Below are 22,173 nucleotides of genomic sequence, written 5' to 3' on the forward strand. Positions count from 1 at the left end.
ATGTTCAAGATAGCGACCGATGTGACAGCTGTCAAGTGATTTATTCTCAGTTTGGTTTGGCAATTCATCATGATTAGACTCACGCCTGAACAACGCTTGCAAATAGTGAAATTTTATTTCGAAAATAATGGTTCTGTGCGGAATAAGTATCGCGCACTACGTCTATTTTATTTTGTTTAGCGATGAAGCGCACTTCTGGTTGAATGGCTACGTCAACAAACAGAACTGTCGCATTTGGAGTGAAGCTTATCCTCAAGTGTATGTCGAAACACCGTTACATCCAGAAAAACTGACTGTTTGGTGCGCTTTATGGGCTGGTGGATTCATTGGTCCGTACTTCTTCAAAAACGATGATGGCCAGAACGTTACAGTCAATGGTGATCGGTATAGAGCCATGATTACTAACTTTTTCATTTCTGAATTGAACAACCATGATGTCCAGGAGCTGTGATTCCAACAAGACGGCGCAACATGTCACACAGATCGTGCCACAATCGATTTATTGAAAGACACGTTTGGTGACCGCCTAATTTCACGTTTGGAACCTGTGAATTGGCCTCCAAGATCTTGTGATTTAACACCGCTAGACTACTTTGTGTGGGGCTATGTGAAGTCATTGGTCTATGCGGATAAGCCACAAGCCCTTGACCATTTGGAAGACAAAATTCGCTGTGTTATACGGCCACAAATGTTAGAAAAAGTCATCCAAAATTGGACTACATCCGAGCCAGCCGTGGCGGACAAATGCGAGAATTCATATTTAAAATGTAATGCCACAAGATTATCTTGCGGATTAATAAAATTCATGTCAATCGAATAAATCATCGTTGTTTTATTGCAATTTAAAGTTCTATAGCTCTGAAAAAAAACACCCTTTACTTATGATGTCCCAAACATGCTCTATGGCGAAAGATCGGGCGATCTGGGCGGCCATGGCAAAATATTCACATAGGTCGCTTGGAAAAAGTTTAAATTAATTCTGGCAACATGGGGTCGGGCGTTATCTTGCTGAAATATTGGATTCTCCAGCCGATTTAAATATGTCTCCACTATTTCTGAAAGTTAACTCAGCGCTGTCATATTACCTCGAATAAAGACTAAAGGTGACCTACTTGCATGTGCAATAGGACCCCATACCATAACGCCTACTGTCCGGTGTACATGACGCTCAACATCAAACTGAGGTTCACGTCTTTCTCCTCGACTTCGACTTACCCTTCTTCGTCCATCATGTGCTCCTAAGGAGAATCAAGACGTTCTCTGCACCCCGTAATTGTTGCCGCCGATGCTCAACCGTCAGAGGTCGATAATGCTGCAGTCCAAAAGATCTTGTCCGGCGGTAAACCGTTCGAACAGTTGCAGGATGGCATTGTTTTCCTAAGTACTCATCTGCCAAAGATCGAGTTGTCGCAAATCGGTCCCTAATTGCCATAAGTCTTAGACGTCGATCTTGAACGTCATTTGTGCCCCTTCGACGTCCGATGTCTACTTTCCTTCGATTTTGGGCATTATCAAACCACGCTTGACAATTGGATTTATGTTCGTACAGTTAGCAATTTTTCAAAATGACAACCCGGCCTCCCGTAGACCAATAATTCGACCTCTTTCAAATTCACTTAGCTGGCGACAAATTTCGCGTACACGTGCTCTAGACATTCTAACAACAACTAAACATCGACTTTGGATCTTCTCGAACAGCTGGTTTGTTGTAGAATTAAAAAAACTTGCAAAAACGACTAGAATATTTAAGTAACAAAAATTGATAACATGAAAAAGCCTTCACGATTTCTGGCTCTCTCTGGGTATTGCAGTTTCGTTGTCAGTTAGAATATATTGAAGCAGAACCAAAAAATTAATTGGAAACGTTTTTGAACGAGCACGCAAAATTTTTGCTACTAACGGATTTCTGGATTCGCTCAACTGAAGAAAAATATTCATGCCAACGATCTAAAATTCAAAGTCACTCTTGAAGTCACCGACAGCATAAAATCATATTCACAAAATCTACGAAAATCACGTCCGAGATTAATGGAATCTCGTCTTATTTTCACCCTGAAAATCTTGAAGGAACCAAAACAGCCCTTCCTCCGCAAACATAATCATCCCGGAAGAGATAACCACTAACCAAACACTCACCTTAATTGAAACTCTAAAAATAGCGGTGATAATTTATAAACGTGTAGTCACCTTGACAACAGAGTAACGAAAGTACTCCAAATGATCGGGAAATCTGAGCAGGGATAAAAATTTTCGTAACTTCCTACGGCTCGGAAGTTTCATTCAGACAAGATAGCGATAGATGGCCCATTCAAGCGTTCCTACTCTGAAGAAAATCGAGAATTTTCAACGGGAACGTGATCGCTGAACTGGAATTAGAGGAAGTTGATGAGATTCAACTCAACGTGAAATCTGCAGCGTTGAAAAGGTGTTTCTCCTTTGAATTTTCTGAGAAATTTCCACCTTTTATCGGATATTTTCATGTTGGGAGTTAGGAAATGAGTCTATTACTTTTTTGCGTTTCATTATCGGATCTTAAAATGCTTTTAAGGATCTTTCAAGGATCAGTCGAGTTGACATAAGAAATTTTCGATGGCGAATCAACATAGTAATTCACTTCCGAGTAATAAACATAGATAGATATGTCATTTTCAGTAAGCAAATTTTGTCCCCAACATGAACTATCAAATTTGACAAGAAGCGCGTGGAAATGAAAACATATCAGTGATACAATATTTCACTCAATTCGCGAGTTTCTCCACAAAGAACGCACTTCTTATGTCTCATATTGAATCAACGTTTTATTATTAACTCAAAATATATCGAAATGAATACCTAAATCTATCAGAAATTCAGAAAACAAACTTCAAGCGCGCCATACGACGCGAAACAACCGATGACACTAGGAGAGCAGAAGTTGCCAAACCTTGGATTTCAGCAGGTATATACAGAAAATAATGAATATTCTGCTTCTAATAAATTCGACAATTAGGAAAAATATCGGATTCCAAATATTCAAATTTGCGTATTTAATCAGGAATCACTCAAATAAATATATTTCAGTCAATATACTATACATTCATAATGATATAGTAGAATTGTGGATTTGAAAATATATCTAAATCCGACAACGTAATATAACCATGTTGGGGGCATGTAAAAATTGCGTATACTTCCCTTATCTATTTTCATTACTCTATGTTATTCACATATAGGTAGATGAGAGTGAATAATTAAAACTGTATCAACATAAGATTTGAATTTTCGATAACATGTGAAACATTATAGTAAATATAGTTTTAAACGATAGAACAACACCTATTAATTGTAGTTGGAAGAGGTTAATGAGATTCGTTTCAACTTGTAATCGCCTGCACTGTTTTTATTGATGAGTTCTACTTTATAAATTTCCTGACTAAAGGGAGCATATACATGTTTGAATCACTATGATGAGAAATTGATTGAAAAGTTGTCTATTAATTAAAACTACAAACTTATGTTGTTCATTATTCCTCCAGTAACTTTGATAACCTCACCTTCAGGGCTTCCTTGAAAATTTTCTCTGAGTATACACACATCATCAAAAGTCTTGGCCCCCTAAGTTTCCCAAGAAATAAACAATCTGTGTTGTTCTGGAAATGAGATGAATATTTTTCTCTATTTGAAGTGTAATATAATTGATAGAAAATCTTTGTTTGTCGATCTTTGCTTTATGGAAGATGTAACAAAAAAGGAAAAATTTTTGATTTTCCGTATTCTTTCAATCAACTGCCCAATACACCTAGGCATGCCACGAATCAAGTCATAAATGACATTTACAGGCATATCGTTTATTCTTACTGAAGGGCTCTACTCAATTCCTGGATAGATGGAGGTGGATTTTCACGATTGGATATTGCTCTCCCTAATAATTCCATACGTGCTCAATTGGATTCACGTCTGGTGAATTTGCTGGCCAGTTCATTCCCTGGATATTTATCTCTTGAAGAACGTTTTGAACCATTCGTGCAGTGTGGTGGGGCGTTATCATCCTGATAAATGAAATTATCCCCAAATTCGTTACGAAGAGATTGGTACAATGATGTTTTCTACGAGGATGGCACCAGTCATTTTCAGTTCAACGATAATAAGAGGGGTACGGCAACCGAACATTATACCCCCCAGCACATAATTAGTCCACATTGATCTAGGACTTCTATTCTTGCCTGATCTAACTGAGGAATTGGATGTCCCGGAATTTTCCACGGAATAATCTCAATATTACAACTCTCGTTTTTCGCTGAAAACTGATTAACATCGATTACACCTGTATTCTCAAGAACAAGAAGCATTTTTGGCAGGTTTATTGTTTTCATTTAAGTGATAAGTTAGTGAAGATCTCACACACAAAAAATTGTCATGTTACATTCAACAAGTTGAGAGTAGGTAGGCCACCCCCATCTTGATAATGTGTGTATATTGAAAAGGACTATTGACAAATAAATATACGCAATAAAATTGAAATTCGTCCAATTACAAGCGGAAATTAAAAATTAACCGCTTTTAATTTTCTTTTTATAAACCATTCATTGCTGCAATTCCCAGGCTCTCTTGTTGATAGCATTTAGCAAACCCCATTTTAACCTATATGTGCTAGTTTCATTCTGAAAATTTCAGTTATTCAAATTGTGAAAGCTAGCAAAATAACTGCTATTCATATCATTCAAAAGTAGAAATAGAATAATTGGCATTCAATTCCGATTCGAACGAATTTTCATCAAGTAAAGACAAAGCCAATCTAACACAAAGACAATTCTACTAATAGCCAATTCAGTTTTCGAACAATTCGTATCATAAAGCATCACATCTATTGTATCCTACACACCCGGTGTTTTTAGAAATCGAATCAATTAGCAACATTCGAACAAGTCACATACATACTGTTAAAATCAGAGGCTAGCTTTGAAATAATGGTGGTAGCTGAAGCTATACCTGAATAATTACAATACCTAACAACGAACGTACAAAACTGATAGGAGCCTTTGCATATTCGCATGGGATAAATGAAGGTTCCTTTGTACAGGGGATGCAATCGCAATTTATTACACCCGTACATACATTAACATTTCGAATAGGTCACATTATTCAGGATGCGTTATTCCTGATTGTGTTCAAATATTCATTTGTGTGGGCTGAGGTACTGATAACATTAGTTTTATTTGGGAGGTAGTCCAGTTTGGAGTGGAGAAAATGTTTAAATAGATTTGGACGTGTATATTGAATGAAGTTTTTATTATGCGTGTACCTATTTACTTAAGCAATATGACATTCAGCGGTAAATCAGCATTATGCATTCTCATCGAAATTCAATGAAGACAATCCAAATAATGTGTACAGTCAATGATTAATTTTATGTGTAACAATAGAGAAGTGTCAGAAAACTGTGGTCTAATCAGCTGTTGTAGGTACATTTAACAATAAATAAAACGTGGGCATAGCCTATTGAAAAAATAAACTGATGTCAAATAGTTGTGACCAATCAGGTGTCAATTGCAGTCTTGTGAATCGCCGGAGACCCCCTTGTACAGTCACTGATCAATTCTTCTTCTTTATTTGTTTATAAGACTCAAACCCATTTGCAGGAACTTCATTAAAATTTAAAGTCGTCATTAAAATTTTGATCCTCGAGTGGAAGAAGCTTATTGGCTACCTGCACCGTTTAATGAAGGTTTAAAATTTCAAAGCGCCATTAAATTTTAATGAACGTTGCTGCAACTGGGTGATAGTCTTGTTTATAACTACCTTTTAACCTTGATTGTGTATTTGGTCTTGTTTGGGAAGCTGATGACTAGGGATTCACTGCTTGGCTTGAGCTTGACTTGATTTCAAGTCAGTAGTTTTATTCTGTAGTGTCACATCAATAATAAAATGACGAAATGGGAAGGAACCTTGCAAAAATCACTTTCATTATATATTACTTATTGTATAAAAGAAAGGAAAATAATAACTTTTTCGAAATGGAAACATAAATTGAATCACTGAAAATCAAACAATAAACAAAATAGAAAATAATTGAAAAATAAGTTTCTTGATATTCAGAAACCTCCAAGCTTTATTTGATTTCATAATTCTTCATCCAGGGTCTAAGACGCATGAGTCATGAGATTTGTCACCTACCCTATGGTAGGTTTTTGTAACTGTAAGAGCAGCTCTGGAAAATTGTTTTTCAACAAGAGCTGAAGATGCTGGCGTTAAAAAAAAATCCTTGACCATTTTGGTCAAGTTTGGAAAGATATTTCTGAAACTACCAGAATCTACCAATAGATTTCATAGAAATGTGAAAAAACTACTAATAAAGTCACACTGGCGAATGCTTCAGTCTCGAGGAATCCACTTATTTAGTCTAAACGCGCAGGAGATTGCAGAAATACATATAAGCCGTGCGACACGTGCATATCGAGCTGAAGTAATATGAAGCAGCTTGTTATCAATTCAAGCAATGAATATCTAAAATCAAGTCAAGTCGAGCTCAAGTAATTTTTCGCGAGCTTGATTTTCAAGTCAAGTAGTTGGTTAAAATGTCAAGCAACTTAGCTCGATGAATCCCTACTGATGACCAGCTTTCACACCATCTTTCAAGTGGTCTGCCAGCAAGACTTTTCGAGTTGGGTTTGTGGTCTTTAGCCCATTTTGTTCATCTGCTCTCAATCATCTACGTGGTCTACGTGGTTTTTCTATTATCTTCCCCTCATTCTGCCAAACCGCACCACCTGTGTGTTTGGAGTTTTTCTTTTATTGTATCGATCCTAATTTGATCTCTTAGTGTTAACCCCTTAGTGGAACTCATTGTACTCATTTCAGTTGTTTTCATTTCAGTTGGTTGTTTCTGCTTTGTTTTTACATCCACTGCCTAATATACACTGACTTTACTTTCAGTGGTCATATAGTCGTTCCTCCAGAGTCCAGACTATGTCTCGCCGATATCTGGCTATTCTTGAGGCTTTGTTGGCTGCATTTCCATGGAAAACGAATGTCAATAACGCAGTCGAACATCAATAATATTGAAAGATGCAATAATCGCAATTTTCAATTGAAACAACAAATAAATCTTTCATACAACGAGCAATAACACTGGGCGTTGTTTCCATTATGCAATATAAAAAGTTTACTATCGGCTATATGTCAGTATCAATAAAATCCCGACTATAAATCACAACCAACTCCATTCGACCTTTCGAGCCGTATCAGGTCTCGATCACTCAGTAATCGCCACTATTCTCGCTCATTTAACCTAAAAGAATTGCCAATGTCTCTAGCCTAACGAACAGATTAGTTCTATCGAACATCAATGCAGCCATAAAACCAGATTGAAACGTGCTATGAGTTAATTAGTCAATACTAGCATTATTAGGATCTTGCCAGCTATGTCTAGATTGCTGAAAGGTATAAAAAACTATTATACTGTCATATTATGGGATCAATTTGTTTATGTCCAAAATGACAAGGCTAATATCTAAAGCGCCTTGTGAAATGAGGACTTGTAGGAGTGAACGTCTACTAAAAAAACGCCTCTAGATGGAAACGAATGCAAATAACGCCTGATTTAACCATTTAGGGGAAGTTCTAGTTCAAACTGAGCACTCATACATCAATATTGTTGCAAGACACGACAATAGCAATTTCCAGCTGAACTCGATATTGAAACAACAAATATATCTCCCACATAACGAGCAAAAACACTACACGTCGTTTCTATCACAGCAAAAGGTCAGTATCAATAAAAACGCGTCAATACTCAATACTCAAACAGCTGTTTTTTCATTTGTCAACTTCATTTATGAAAAATTAGACGAGGGGCTGTTCGTTACAGGCCTCTTTTTCGATTTGTCACGTGCTTTCGATGTTCTCTCATGTGAGTTCATAGAGAGTAAGCTATATCATGTAGGTTTTCGTGGCATATTTCTTGAGTGGGTGACTAGTTTCATCACTAGTCGTAATATGACTGTTAGAGTGGGTGCTGCTTCGTCCCCTACATGTAAAATCGATTTAGGAGTTCCTCAGGTCTCTGCGCTGGGACCGCTCCTATTTCTTTTTTTTTATAAACGATCTACCGGATTATATTGATCCAGGTATCTTGTCCATATTTGCTGATGACACGTCGATGGCGGTCTCAGCACAGAGTCCTGTTGAACTCACGGCAATATGTAATAAACTTATTTGCAAGCTTGTGGAGTGCTGTCACTCAAATGGTTTGATTTTAAATATTAACAAGACTGAATGTATAACTTTCGCATTCGCAACTCTTATACGGATCGTTTGGTATTGGGATGTTTGGGTGAGCAAGTAACTTCCAGAGAGACCGTTAAGTTTTTGGGAATACAATTGGACTGTTCTCTGAGATGGGATCACCTAGTCGAGTCAGTTTGTAAAAAATTGGGTAGTTCTTATTACGCTATCAGCAAGATTAAAGACTCGTTTTGCCACTTGTATGAACAAATAGGTTGAATCGAATATCAATGCATCCATCATAAAACTAGATTTAAACGCGTAAAGAGTTCATTGTCGAAAACCAGCGATGAAAGTATCACGACAGCTCATTATAGATGAGGCTAAAAACCGTATTTACAAAACATGACATATCCACCCAATAATGAGACATATGCAGCTGAAAATAGAGCTGAAACATCCATCACTAAAAGACTGTTAAGAACAACTGAAATGAGGCCACTGAGAATGATGGCCGGCTACACATTGATGGACAGGAGAAGATTTAAGGTAAATGTGTAACATGCAGGACGTTGTTAGATGAACGAGACAGCGACGGAGATAGTGAAAGGCACACATGTCGAGAATGGAAGATAGCAGACTCCCAAAGATAGCTAGAGAGTGAATTTTAATTTAACCTGTTATATTATCAATGACATATTTACTATTTGCTAATCAACTGAAACATTTATTACTAAAACTTGGAAATTCCTTCTTTAAATTCAAAAAATTAATTCTTGCAAATAGATTGCCTTTTTTTTGTCTCAGTCTCTGCCGTATACTCTATCTCCGTACTAGACGTAGCAACAAAACGTTATTTTCTGCTTTCCCTAGATATAGCACATCGTTAAGAGAAATTCCACAATTACACTACAAGACTTGGGATCCTTCAGTAGAGAGATGCTTAAAATGCTGGCTTTTCTGAATGACAAAAATGTCTCTTCTTGGAAAACGAATGCAAATAACTACTTATTTAACTAGTTTGGTGAAGTTTCAGATCCACCTGGGCAGTGAAGTCATACATCAATATTATTGCAATATACGACAATGTCGACAATCGCAATTTTCAATGAAACTCTAAATTGAAACAACAAATAAATTTCGGATAAAACGAGCAATAACACAGCACCTCGTTTGCATCATGCAATATCAAAAGTTTACTATCGACCAAAACGTCAATATCAATAAAATCGCGTCAATAAATCAAAACCCGTTTGATTCAACCTTTCACGCTTCATCAAGGTTCAATCGCTCAATAATCGCCGCTATTCACGCTCATTTAACCTCAAAGTACACCCAGGGTTCCCACCCGTACGAACAAATAGGTTATATCGAACATCAATGCATCAATAATACCAGGTTGAGACGCGCTATGAGTTCATTAGCCAATACTAGCAATATCAGGATCTTGACAGCTATATTCAGAATCCGGAAACATTTCACGAAATATTGTACAGTTATATTATTGATTAATTTATTTAAATTCAAAATTACTGAAAGCGCCCTGTGATATGAGGTCTTCTAGAGGTGAACGTGTAATGACAAAAATATCTCTTGATGGAAAACGAATGTAAATAAGGCCTAATTCAACAGTAAGTTGAAGTTCCAGTTCCACATGAATACATCAATATTATTGCAAGACACTATAATCCCAATTTTCAGTGAAACTCGATATTGAAACAACAAATGAATCTCCCATACAACGTGCAATAACACAACAACTCGTTTGCATCATGCAATATCAAAAGTTTACTATTAGCCAAACGTCAATATCAATAAAATCGTGTCAATAAATCACAACCCGTTTGATTCCACCTTTCACGCTTCATCAAGGTTCAATCACTCAATAATCGGCACTGTTCCCGCTCATTTAACCTCAAAGTACACCCAGTGTTGCCACCCGTACGAACAAATAGGTTATATCGAACGTCAATGCATCCATAAGACCGGAACAAACCGAGTCGTGAGTTCATTAGTCTTTATTAGTTCGGCTAACGATGGGAGGATGCAGCCCGTCGAGAAAATAACGCAAATTGAAACTCCTCATTATGCTCCCTTTGAAAGATAACGTACCTACGAGCTACGTGCTATGTTCGAAGTTATGAGAGTTTGTTTGTCAGCAGGAACAATGAGATGAAAGGTCTCGCGATATGCGATTCCTTTACTTTATGCTCTCCAGTTGGATGCGATGAAACTACCTGATACAAGGGAATAAATTTCTTAGGGCACAAAAGCACTGTCAGACGACAGTTTATCTTTCGACATAACACGATGGGGAATGGGGGACATTTTGTATTTAGTCGAGGTATTCGAGGTTAGTTCACAAAGAAAACATTTTCGGTTTATTGTTTCTATTACCTACTAAAAGCTCTGATGGGATCGTTCGAGTTGTTTACTAGACAGGCTTGATACTCGATAATATATCTATATACATAGGCGTACAACTTTGCTTGCGCTGTTTTTTTCAGAAATTCGAGGCTCTATTGTAAAGAACTGCTTATACATTTATGATCCAAAGTATTGTCCATCGCTAGTCACTACTTTCTCCCATCTTTCGGGCAGCGTACGTATCCTGTGATGAAAAAATTGGTCATCTTTGCAAGCGAATCGCTTCTGCGCTTGGAATTATTGTAATGAACCCATTTTTTGTCTTCAGTTACAATACGATGCATAAATCCCTTCCGTCTTGTTCATAAGCAACCAATTGTCCTACTATTCCAAATCTGTAAATACACTTTTTTTCTATTGGATTTTGTTTTCAATCAGGGCAATTAATATGGCTGGTCCTCTATCCCTATTTTTCAAATCTCCTATAACCGATATAACTGGTGTTCTTATAAATCACCAGTGGTTTGGAAAATGCCAGGAACTTGAAGAAAAAGCTCTCGATTGTATGGAAGCTTATGGTTTGATAAGAGGTGAAAGAGAATGCAAACCGTCATTGAATGACTTAAAGGAATGTACATTACAGAAAAAACAGTTTGCAAGGTTCAACGCAATGGTTGAAGAAAGAGACCGTCAAATTAAAGCAGGGGAAAGTAAAAGCCGTTCAACATCTTTCGGTTGCGTCACTCCCAATGCTGCTGCCAATAATTCTTGCGTTTGGCACAAGTCTTGATCAAGTAAGTAATACCTCCAATTTTTCATCTTCGAAAACGTTCTCTCTTCAACCGCCATGCTGGTCTTCGACGTCAAAGTCACCGTTCTTGAAGCATTGAAACTACTCTCGCCACGTTCTTTCACTAAAAGACCATAGGTATTTGAGAACATTCGATGAGCTTCAGACGCAGATTTCTCCATATTAAAGCAGAAAATTAAAACCTTCCTTAAATGACGAGGATTGGGCTCGTAAGCTGTCATGTCCAATCGGGAATAACATTATGATGCAGACACAAATCGACTAATATTTCGATTACGTTATGTTTCCAAATACCTAAGCTTATTGTATAACATCTACGATCTATTTAATTCGACTAACACTTACCATTACAGCGATCTATTGCAAAACGGCGGAAGCAAAGTTGTACCGGGTGTTTTACTATAATTTGACCCCCTCTTTAACTTAGGTACTGAAAGAGGTACAAATAAATGTTTTCCACAAAAGTTTCACGAAATCGATAAGTGTTTTTTAAAATGGTTTCACAAAACGAAATATATACAGAGTGAGCAACATATTGATTGCAACTTAATTTTTTTCAATGACACACCCCGTATATTTTTCTATATTTGACTAGCTCTTTTTTCCCTGATTTCGAATATATAACATATGTTTAGTCTATCTCTCTTATTCTGAGTACCACAGAGTTTCAAATTTTAAGAACCACTTGGCATGTTAAGTAATCAGTTTTCAAGTGGAAGGCCGCGATAACTCAAAATGCCCTTTTTTGAGTTATCTCGTTGGCAACGTTATATTAGATTGTCATGGAATGAAACTATTCATCGAATATGCACTACACTTTATGTGAAGAACAATAAAAATAAGATAGTTACAAGGAAGGAATATATGGAGTTGCATCCAAATCATCCAATTCCAATTTATGGTGAAAAACGTATGTCATATCGTTGCCAACGAGATAACTAAAAAAAGGGCATTTTGAGTTATCGCAGCCTACCACTCGAAAACTGAATACTGAGCTTGCCAGGTGGTTATTAGAACTTGAAACTTTGTGGTACTCAGTATAAGAGAGATAGACCAAACATATGTTATATATTCGAAATCAGGGAAAAAAGAGTTAGTCAAATATAGAAAAATACACAGGGTGTTCCATTTGAAAAAATGAAGTTGCAATCAATATGTTGACCACCCTGTATATATTTCGCTTTGTGAAATCATTTCAAAAAACACTAGTCAATTTCGTGAAACTAATATAGAAAACTTTTTTTTGTACCTCTTTCAGTAACAAAGTTAAAAGGTGGGTCAAATTATGGTGAAAACTCGGTAGATACACCTAATACTTAACAGTCCTACCGAATTCCTTTATGGAACCTAGATCAATAGATATTTTGGTCGTTACTATTATTAGACCACTGCAAATGAATAACCTTCAAAGGGAATAATAACGAGACCAATCATCCAAATCCATATAGAAAAACTACGATCAATTCGCCGGATCTATGAAACGAACTGAGATAGATACCCCTCTATCCTACTAATAAATCAACCTCGATTAGGGCCTAATCTCCAGTCCACACGGATATATCATCGTCCATTTCTCTAGGATCGAATTGATAAAATCAAGCCCGAACACAATCGCAAATCCGCTGGAGGAATCTCGAATCAATTCTCACTGAACGAGCTTCCTCTCCCTGTGTTAGTAGGCTGGGACTTAAGGGACTTTCGGTAATATCCAGAGACGTAGACGGAATCTTCCTAATGAATTACGTCATTTGGATGGACTGGAATGAAAGAATGGAGGTAGGCATGGCATTTTACCGTTTGTGGATTCTACTACTGGCAGTATTCTTTTCGGGTGTTCGAAGAATTTCGATGCCAAGACAATAGTTTGGTATAGTATATCCAAAGTCACTTGGAGGAAGCTGAATATTTCGATTTTAGAAGGGTTGTCCAAGTTTCCAGAAATTTTTTTGGGGCCAGTGAATTTATTGCTCAACAATATTTTTTAATAAACCCCGAGATTTAGCAGATCGCTGTATCCACTTCAAAGGGATACATCTATCGCCAAACGTTTTTATGGAATAGTTCAAGTGACTTTGGATATACTATAAAAGGCTTAATACATTCGAAATTCCAATGGACTAGTTTAGTGATGTCGATAATACTATATTTGACACGATAGAATTAAAATATAGAGCAAAACGGTTAAATCAGTGAAAACATTCTGAAAATCCATCAATAAATGACTGAGAAATAGATTATTTAAATTTACGTATTTTAGCGCGGAACGTCTTCGGTCTGTGACGTCACGGCACTTGCCTGTGATCGCTACACCATAAATTACGTTTAAAAACTTAGCCGCGCCAAGGCTCTCGCGCCGTTTGTAGTTGTACAGTGTAGTTTTAACTCGAGTTTTGTTTTTATGTCACCATTATGGAAGAAACCTTCGTGAAAGGACAAAGTGATAATTTGCCTAAAATAGATATATTCGCAGTGATGGAGTTTTTTTCTTCAAATCCATCTTATGTCAGTGCTGAAATAAAAGGAGTTAAACTTTTCAAGTAAGTATCTACTTTTGAGTTTGCTTCATCATGACTCAGCTTATAACGATGATTTAATTAAAAAACGTTTCATAAACAGTTTGTAATTGAGTACTGGTTGTTTAAGTCTATCAATGGCAAAACATATTTATGTGAGGAGTAAAAAGTTAAAAGAGAAAAAAGTAATTTATATGTATGTATATAGTAAGTTATTTCAGCCATCGTGTAACAAACAAAACACGACACGAACGGCACAAGTGATTGTACACCAATGAATTCGTAAGCACTCTGCGAATACCAGTCATCTAGTGTGTGACATCACGCCACTTACAGGTACTATGAAATTATTCTTTCAAGCGCAACTTCAAAGTCCCATAACGTTTTCATTTCTAGAGATAATTCAATGATTCTTCCACAGTTTTGTTTCATTTTACTTGAATTTTTAGAATTAATCCTCAACAAAAAAAAACTAGTCCATTGGAGAAAGCTGACAGTGTTGAGTCCATTTATCCTAAAATCCATATTATAATATGCCATTTTTGTCTCCGTTTCTGAGACTGAAAATCTATGCTTGAAATGCATGCCTCCTGGGCTTTTTTTGACTCTAGATTCAATCATGAATTTCAACTGAACTCTTCGCTCTGAATTGTCAAAATGCAAAACAATTTCATCTGTTTTGCGTGATATGACTCAAATTAGGATGATATTAGGCTAATTGAAAAGTCCTTGGTCTTTTAGTTAGCTACTTTTGTTATTCAAAAAAAAGGAAAAAAAAGAATTTCGTGTGCTGATAAATATTGCAAAATCTTGGCTTGATGAAGAGTTTCCGGGGTCTGCACCAGGAAAATCAATAATCATTGATTGGTTTGCTTAACTTGGTGAAATGAAGACGGCGAAGAGGCTGTTACCGACGAAGAAATCATAAAAGGGTTCACAAAATAATTTTATATATATTTCTTTATAGCAGCTGAAGTCCAGAGTTCTCACGTCAAAACATCGAATGTAAACCCCCCTGTACATTCCGCAAGAGTTGATATTCCCAAATTTCTCCTTTCGTCATTCCCTTTAGGAAGGAATGTTAGCATAGTTTGCTCGGGGACTGCTAGTTCAAACTTGTCGCTCAGTGCACGTAAAGTTACAAACCGTGATTTTTCATCTGCCACCCGCTAACATGTCTCACTGTGGAAGTTTGACCCGAGAATGGAAGATAACAAGGGAAATGCTTGCTCGAATATTTCTCTATTCAACATGACAATGTTTGGAAAATTGGAAGGGGAGTGTGATAGCTATTCTTTCCCGATAGGAAGTCTGGATACCTTCGGGAATTCCCTGAGAGACCGTAGACGGCTTATGAATCTTCATCTGCTCCACCTTTACACCTGAGTTATGAACGTACTGAATACTTTTTTTTCATCAAATCCGCGTCGGGTTTTGTTTATCTGGTTTTCTAGGATAAAGTTGGATTTACAGGTTGAAGCCTGTACTGTCCAAAGAGGCATTGACTGCCACTTCTGGTTTATTGTTTTGAATAGTTAATTTTTGACAGTTGACGTTTGAGAATGTGTAAAATGCAGAAATTGAATAAAACAAAATCCGTCCATCTTCCGTAAGCTATATAGAGCTCTTTCAAGAAAGTATTGCAGCTTTTTGCATGGAATTTGGTATAAAATCACTTGCCGTACCGCAATGATGCTTCAAAAACTCAAAAAACAAGTATACCATATCAAAAAAAATTAATTTCATAATGAGACCTATCAGCGAAATCTTTTGCTTAATAGAGAAAAGCGCTCAAACAATAGATTAATAATGATTTTACACGAAGTGTTTGTTTAATAACCAATTACTGGAAATTAATAGCGATGATACAATTAAAAAAATGAAATACAACAATAAATGACTTATTCAGTAAGACACAATTTTTTTTAAAGTTATTCATGAGTGTAGACCTCCATGATTAAAAGGCAACCTAGTGAAAACCTCAGAGTAATGAACATTGATAGAGGGTGCATATGTCATTTTCAGTAAGCAAATTTTGTCCCATGAACTATCAAATTTGACATGAAGCGAGCGGAAATGAAAACATATCAGTGATACGATTTTTCACTCAATTCGCGAGTTTCTCCACAAAGAAGGTACTTCTTATGTCCCATAGTGAATCATCGTTTCATATTAACTCAAAATATATTGAAATAAATACCTAAATATACCAGAAATTCACAAAACATACTTCAAACGCGCCCATCGACGTGAATCCACCGATGACGCCAGGAGAGCAAAAGTTGCCAAACCTTGGATTTCTGTATGTAAATACAAAAAATAATAAATATTCTGCTTACCATAAATTCATCAATTATGAATAATATTGGATTCCAAATATTCAATTTGCATATTTGATCGGGAATCACTCAAATAAATATATTTCATTCAATATAATATAGAATCATAATGATATAGAAAAATTTTGGATTTAAAAATATATCACAATCCGACAAAGTAACCCAACCATGTTGGAGACATGTAAAATTGCGTATAATTCCCCTATGTTCATTACTCTATGCTTGTCGTTCGCAGAACGTGTTACGAAATAGTATATTCTAAAACAAGTTGCAGAATGGACTCCTATTCCAACACGACTGCCAAATTCGAAAACGAGCGACGAAGGAGCGATAATTTCTCTATTTCAGTCAAGTTTTTGTGAAATATTGTCGAAATTCAATGAAAAATTGAGATTATAAATCCTAGAGACATTTGTATTGTATCTTGGCAGTTGGTGTGACTGTCACCAAAATCGACAGATTACCGAATATGAATTTGAATCATAAGTTTCAAATTTTGAAATTATTTATAATTAGTCATTAAATTCGAGAATTATGTCTGCCGAAATTGATTCAACAGAATTAAGAGAAATTGCAAATAATGTCGCAAATCCCCAAATTATATTATGCTGACAATTGATGTGTGTTGAATTTTTATAGGATTGGAAGTCTGAGACAACCTCAAAACGAGAAATATAACTGAAAACAATGCAATAACTGAAAACAATAATGAGATCATTACAGCATTGTTTTTAGAAATGTAATATTTCTGCAAAAATACTGATTGTTAATAATGTCAATAAATAAAATATCAAACTATTGTTTCAAATCAACAATTTTCCTTTTTTGAGACCGTATGAACTCCAAACCCCACACCACAAATCCAACAAGGCTCCAGTCACCCAATTTTTTTTCAGCTGAAACGTCGAAAATTTCGCCGACGACAGAACCAATAGAAACTCTTGATGCATTCGCGAGCCATCCAGACTCCGACGATTTGCATAAAATTCATCTTTTCGGCACGGCGGCAGAGAGAGGAGCACGACGGCTTCCCTTTTTTTGTCCCCCCTTTTGAAGCCCCAAATGCGAGATATACGCTGATGCAAAAACCGTAAAATGAAACGCTTTGATATCTCTCAATGAATATATGGGAGCCGGAGCCGGAGAAAATGCCGCTTTCTATTTATTCATATTTTATGAACCCTTTTCGGCCAAAACCAGTCCCTTTTATGGTGGTGCTCCACGCGGTTCCCCCGTTTCGTTAAGGGTGTCAGTTAGGGCTATTTTACTGGAATGGGTACAGGATGTTCGCGAGCCGTGAAAGAATTTTTCATTGAATTCTTATCTGGTATTCTGTGATGTCCTCTAGTGGAAATGGAACCTTTTAATTTGTATCATTTTAAAGCTGTGTTGTTCATTTTTCATTTCAGTTTTGTTGAATCGAATAAATCAGCTATGAATTTGAAACACTGCTCGTTGATATAGGCCCCTATTACGCCCTTAGAAACTACATAGCTATATCCATACACACATCTTCAAAATCTTGACCCTCCCTATCAATTCTCAACTTGTTGAATGTAACATGACAATTTGTTGTGTGGGGATCTTCACTATCTTATCACTTGAATGAAAACAATAATGCTGATCCGTTCACTATGCCTCTTGATCAATTCAAAAGGAATTTGAGACTGACATTCCTCATCTGAGTCCTACATAGTTTTCATTTCTTGATATTCTGGTCTTGCAAAAGTTACAGTTCATTGTCATTTCTTCGGTATTTGTTTTTAGTTTGCTTAAATTATTGTAAGTATTTATAAATTTAGTTTTTATGGTTGTATAATACTCTCAATATTAATATGTGAGTACTGTGTTGGGTTTAAATGCCTGTTTGTATTCCTATGTTCAATAAATAAATAAATAAAAATAAACTAGCTAACAATGTTTCATGTTCGGGAGTCTACAGGTGTATTCGAAGTTGATTAGTTTCAGCGAATAACGAGAGTTGTAATATTGATAATATTACGTGGAAAATGAAGGGTCAGTTTTACCGAGCAAGAATTGTATCCCTCTATCAAAAAGCATTGTCCAACCACCAGACTGCGCACCGTTTGAATATTCCACGGACTTCAGTAAAGCCCATAGTGACCCTCTTCCTGGAAACCAGCAGCGTTGCCCGGAGACCGGTGCCTGGTTGACCCAGAGTAACATCTACAATGTAAGACCATTATATCGCAAATTTTACTCGATGGAATCGGACGGTATCTGTAACAAGCCTTCGGAGTAATTTTTTGAGGACCTTCAGACTAGAAGTCTCAACGAGTACCATAAGGAGACGGTTGCATTCTTCAAATTTTAGGACAAGAAGATTTTTGAGAGTACCTCGGCTATCACCTGGACATAAAGCTGCCCATCGGCAATGGCCAGAACACCACCAAGACTGGCTTTTACCACAATGGCGTAACGTACTTTTTTCGGAAGAGTCACGATTCGATTTACAAAGTTATAGTCAACGAGAATCGAGAAAGGGTTTCGAGAGGCCAGGCAGACTAGAGCGACTCAATTTCTCTCCGGAAGTTATTCCCTTTCAAGGTGGATTAATGATGTGTTGGAGAGTAAAATGTTCGGTCACAGTATCCCTCTTATTATCATTGAACGAACAATGACTATTTGGGGATAATTTCATTTATTAGGATGATAACGTCCCACCACATCGCACACGAAAGGTTCAAAACATTCTTCAAGCGAACAATATGCAGAGAATTAACTGGCCAGCAATCTAACCAGACATGAATCGAATTGAGTACGTATGGGATAACTAAGAAAAGCAATATCCAATCGCCAAAACATACCTTCAACTTTTCAGGAATTAAGCTTAGCCCTTATGGAAGTATGGAATCATATACCTGAATATTGCATTAATGACTTGATTAGTGTTGATATTGTAGTATTCAATTTAATATGGTTGTTATGATGATCAGGTTGCAGGTTTGCAGAAAACTTGAAAATGTTATTTTACATCTACAATCAAAATCGTTTTGTGTTGACAAAAATATTAACTAATTTTGTTTCGATATTTTTCCGAATACGTAGTTTTGCAAGCAACAGGAAAAAATTTTCAATTAGCCCTACATACAGAACTCTCAGTTTGATTTCGCCCATTAAGAAATTTAACCATCACGGCTCAATTTTTTAATGAGTCTGATCTGATCTTACCCTGAAAATCGTATTCAGGTACAAACCAGGATGGACAGAATGAAATTTGAGACATATTCGACTTCATTGAGGCGAACTTAATAGTTTGAGACCATTTTTGTCTTAAAACATATGAAAATCGAAAAGTATAGTTAATTAAACGAAATTAAAGAGCGATATGTTTGAGGACGAGTGCTCAAATCTTAGGATTCGAAATCGGCACCTTCGCCATTTAGTATAAGGATGCTAAATGGCGAAAGCGCTGTAATAGTATTACAATGATGTCGAAACTGTCCAAAAATAGGTGTTGTTTTCATCTGAAATGGTGGTTATTTCATATAGGCAATTCACATCATGTAAACAATGCCATCAGACCTTGGGTGGTTACCTGTTACCTATACTGTGTGATCAACATTGTGAAAATATTTTCATGCTTTGATTCTTTGAAACGAATCAATAGATTTGGAATAGATTGAAAATAAATTACCATTTCTGGGAAAATTTAAAACTCAAATTTCAAACACGAATATGAGTAAGCCCAAAGTACCTGGCAATTGATTAGTTTCCGTAAAAAATATAACCAAGCTTAGATGAAAAAGGCTCTTGTACTTCAACGTCTGACAAGTGCCACATCCTTCAAATAAACGTGAATTCCCAGCCGTTCATTCTAGTCGGAAGTTCATCTGAAACATCGAAAGAATCCCCTAATCCCAGTAACGTCAAGGATGAATTCCACTGGTAAACAAACCGCTCTCTTTCCCTCTCTAAAAATGCCGTAATGCCTCCATTCATTGCTCCGCTCCAAAAGTCATTTCCCTCCGGCAACCCACATCTGGCAATTTTTCAGCATCTAGCGTATATCCCCGATTCAACATCGAGCATATGCAAGAAATTAATAACCAAGCCTTGTTCGGGCGTACTTATTACGGAGCCCAGACAGCTTGGATCCGTTCCAGAACAGTCGCAAACGTCATAGCGAGTGACACGTAGAAAAAAACGGACCAGAGTAATAGGGATATATTATGACAGTCGGAGAAACAAGGGCGTAGAAATGGGGGTATGGGGGGGTATTATTATTATTAGCATATCAAATTGATATCACGGCAGTCAGACGATTTTTCAATTCTGGAAAAAGTACCTCCCCGAGCGGGGCTCGAACCCGCAACTTCCGAATTACTAGTCCGACGCTCTCACCGTTGAGCCATCGAGGAAGCTGTATATTATCAATATACAGACGTGAAACCATTATTTATTATTATTATTATTTGAACCGGGGCCGTTGTGGTTCGGTAAGTCTTCCGGGAACTGTGACCATGTAGATCTTTTGTTCTCTACCCTAATCATTTTCTATCCCGTTTCTAAGCATGAGGTGTTGAAAACAATAAAAAAGTTAAAAAATAAAAAAAGCACTGGTGTTGATTGCATTTCGGTTCAAATTTTGAAATCAGTTGCTGACGTGGTTTGTGAATACTTTGCTCACTTAATAAACCTATCCACCAGTACAGGTAAATTTCCTAAAATTTTGAAAAAATCAATAGTTGTTCCCATTTACAAAAAGGGTGACGTGAATGAGATAACCAATTACCGGCCTATATCTCTACTTAGTGTATTCTCCAAAGTTTTCGAGAAGATTGTCCTCACTAGAATAATGGATTATTTGGATGAATTCAAATTGCTCAATTCGGCTCAGCATGGTTTTCGTACTGGTCGGTCAACCCAGACAGCTGCACTTTCGTTTGTAGAATCTGTTTACAAGTGTCTGGATAGCAACTTTTGTGTAGCGGGATTGTTTTTTGATCTCTCCTGTGCTTTCGACACACTTTCCTTCCAGTTCATTCTAGACAAATGTTATAGTTTAGGATTCAGGGGGATATTTTTGGAATGGCTTAGAAGTTTTCTCGACGAGAGAACCATGTCGGTTAGAGTGGATGATCGTTTTTCGGAAGAGTATGGTGTAGACCTTGGCGTTCCCCAGGGCTCCGTGCTGGGACCGTTAATTTTTCTATTATTTATTAATGATTTGCCTCATCATTTAACGTGCCTGTTGCTGACATTGTTTGCGGATGACACTTTTGCATTCATCATCGGTATAAATTAACTCGTTGTATTTGTATTATATTGTAAAGTTTTCATTGTGTGATATCCCAATTTTGAATTCAAATCTACAGGGTGAATTTTTTCTGGAAGAGTGCCCGCTTCTCTCTTCCAGAATCATTTTTTTGTGAACCACTGATTATTTAGAAAAATTTGAAAAGAAACTCTGGTTCAGTACTACACTTTTTGGTTTGTTGTAGTTTTGTCGCATTTGTAAACGATTTCGAGAAAAAAATTCAAACAGCTCTCTATAGTAATTATTCTTTGGAGAATCCAAATCATTATAAAGATTTAGTTAAGTAGCTGTGATAAATAAATTAACCATAAGTTTCGGTACTTATTTACCAACTCTATAGCGAAGATTAATAAAGATTCGATAAACTGGTTGAGCATCACAAAAAAGTAGAACTACAAGAAACAACCTGTATCTCGAAAACAAAGCGTTTGCGGGCTCAGAAAACTTTGTTTTCTCACATTATAGATATGAGTTAACAATGTCGTCAAAAAAATTTTTTCGATTACCACCCCCAAGAAAAAAAAAGATCTACGCCCTTGCGGAGAAATAGGGATACATTATGACAGTCAGAGAAATAGCGGCAGGCGTAGACCGATCGGCAACTGACACGTATGTACGTTTCATGTTCTACTTCAAAAACCGTGTACAAGTTATAAATTG

General features: G+C 36.7%; 1 protein-coding gene, 1 long non-coding RNA gene and 1 other non-coding gene across 3 annotated transcripts in view; 1 reads left to right on the forward strand and 2 right to left on the reverse strand.

Annotated features, from left to right (window-relative positions):
• Nucleotides 1–22,173, reverse strand: part of LOC123682738 — a 387,699-nt gene that overhangs the window by 79,975 nt on the left and 285,551 nt on the right. The gene's annotated exons all lie outside the window — the stretch shown is intronic.
• LOC123682751 lies at nucleotides 11,041–11,279 on the forward strand. The gene is made up of 2 exons (XR_006747865.1): nucleotides 11,041–11,159; nucleotides 11,213–11,279. It is a non-coding gene; the product is annotated as an uncharacterized LOC123682751 (long non-coding RNA).
• Trnat-agu lies at nucleotides 20,542–20,614 on the reverse strand. Its single transcript has one exon. It is a non-coding gene; the product is annotated as a tRNA-Thr (tRNA).

The sequence above is a fragment of the Harmonia axyridis genome, chromosome 6 (genome assembly GCF_914767665.1).
Source record: "Harmonia axyridis chromosome 6, icHarAxyr1.1, whole genome shotgun sequence".
NCBI classification, from domain to species: Eukaryota; Metazoa; Arthropoda; class Insecta; order Coleoptera; family Coccinellidae; genus Harmonia; species Harmonia axyridis.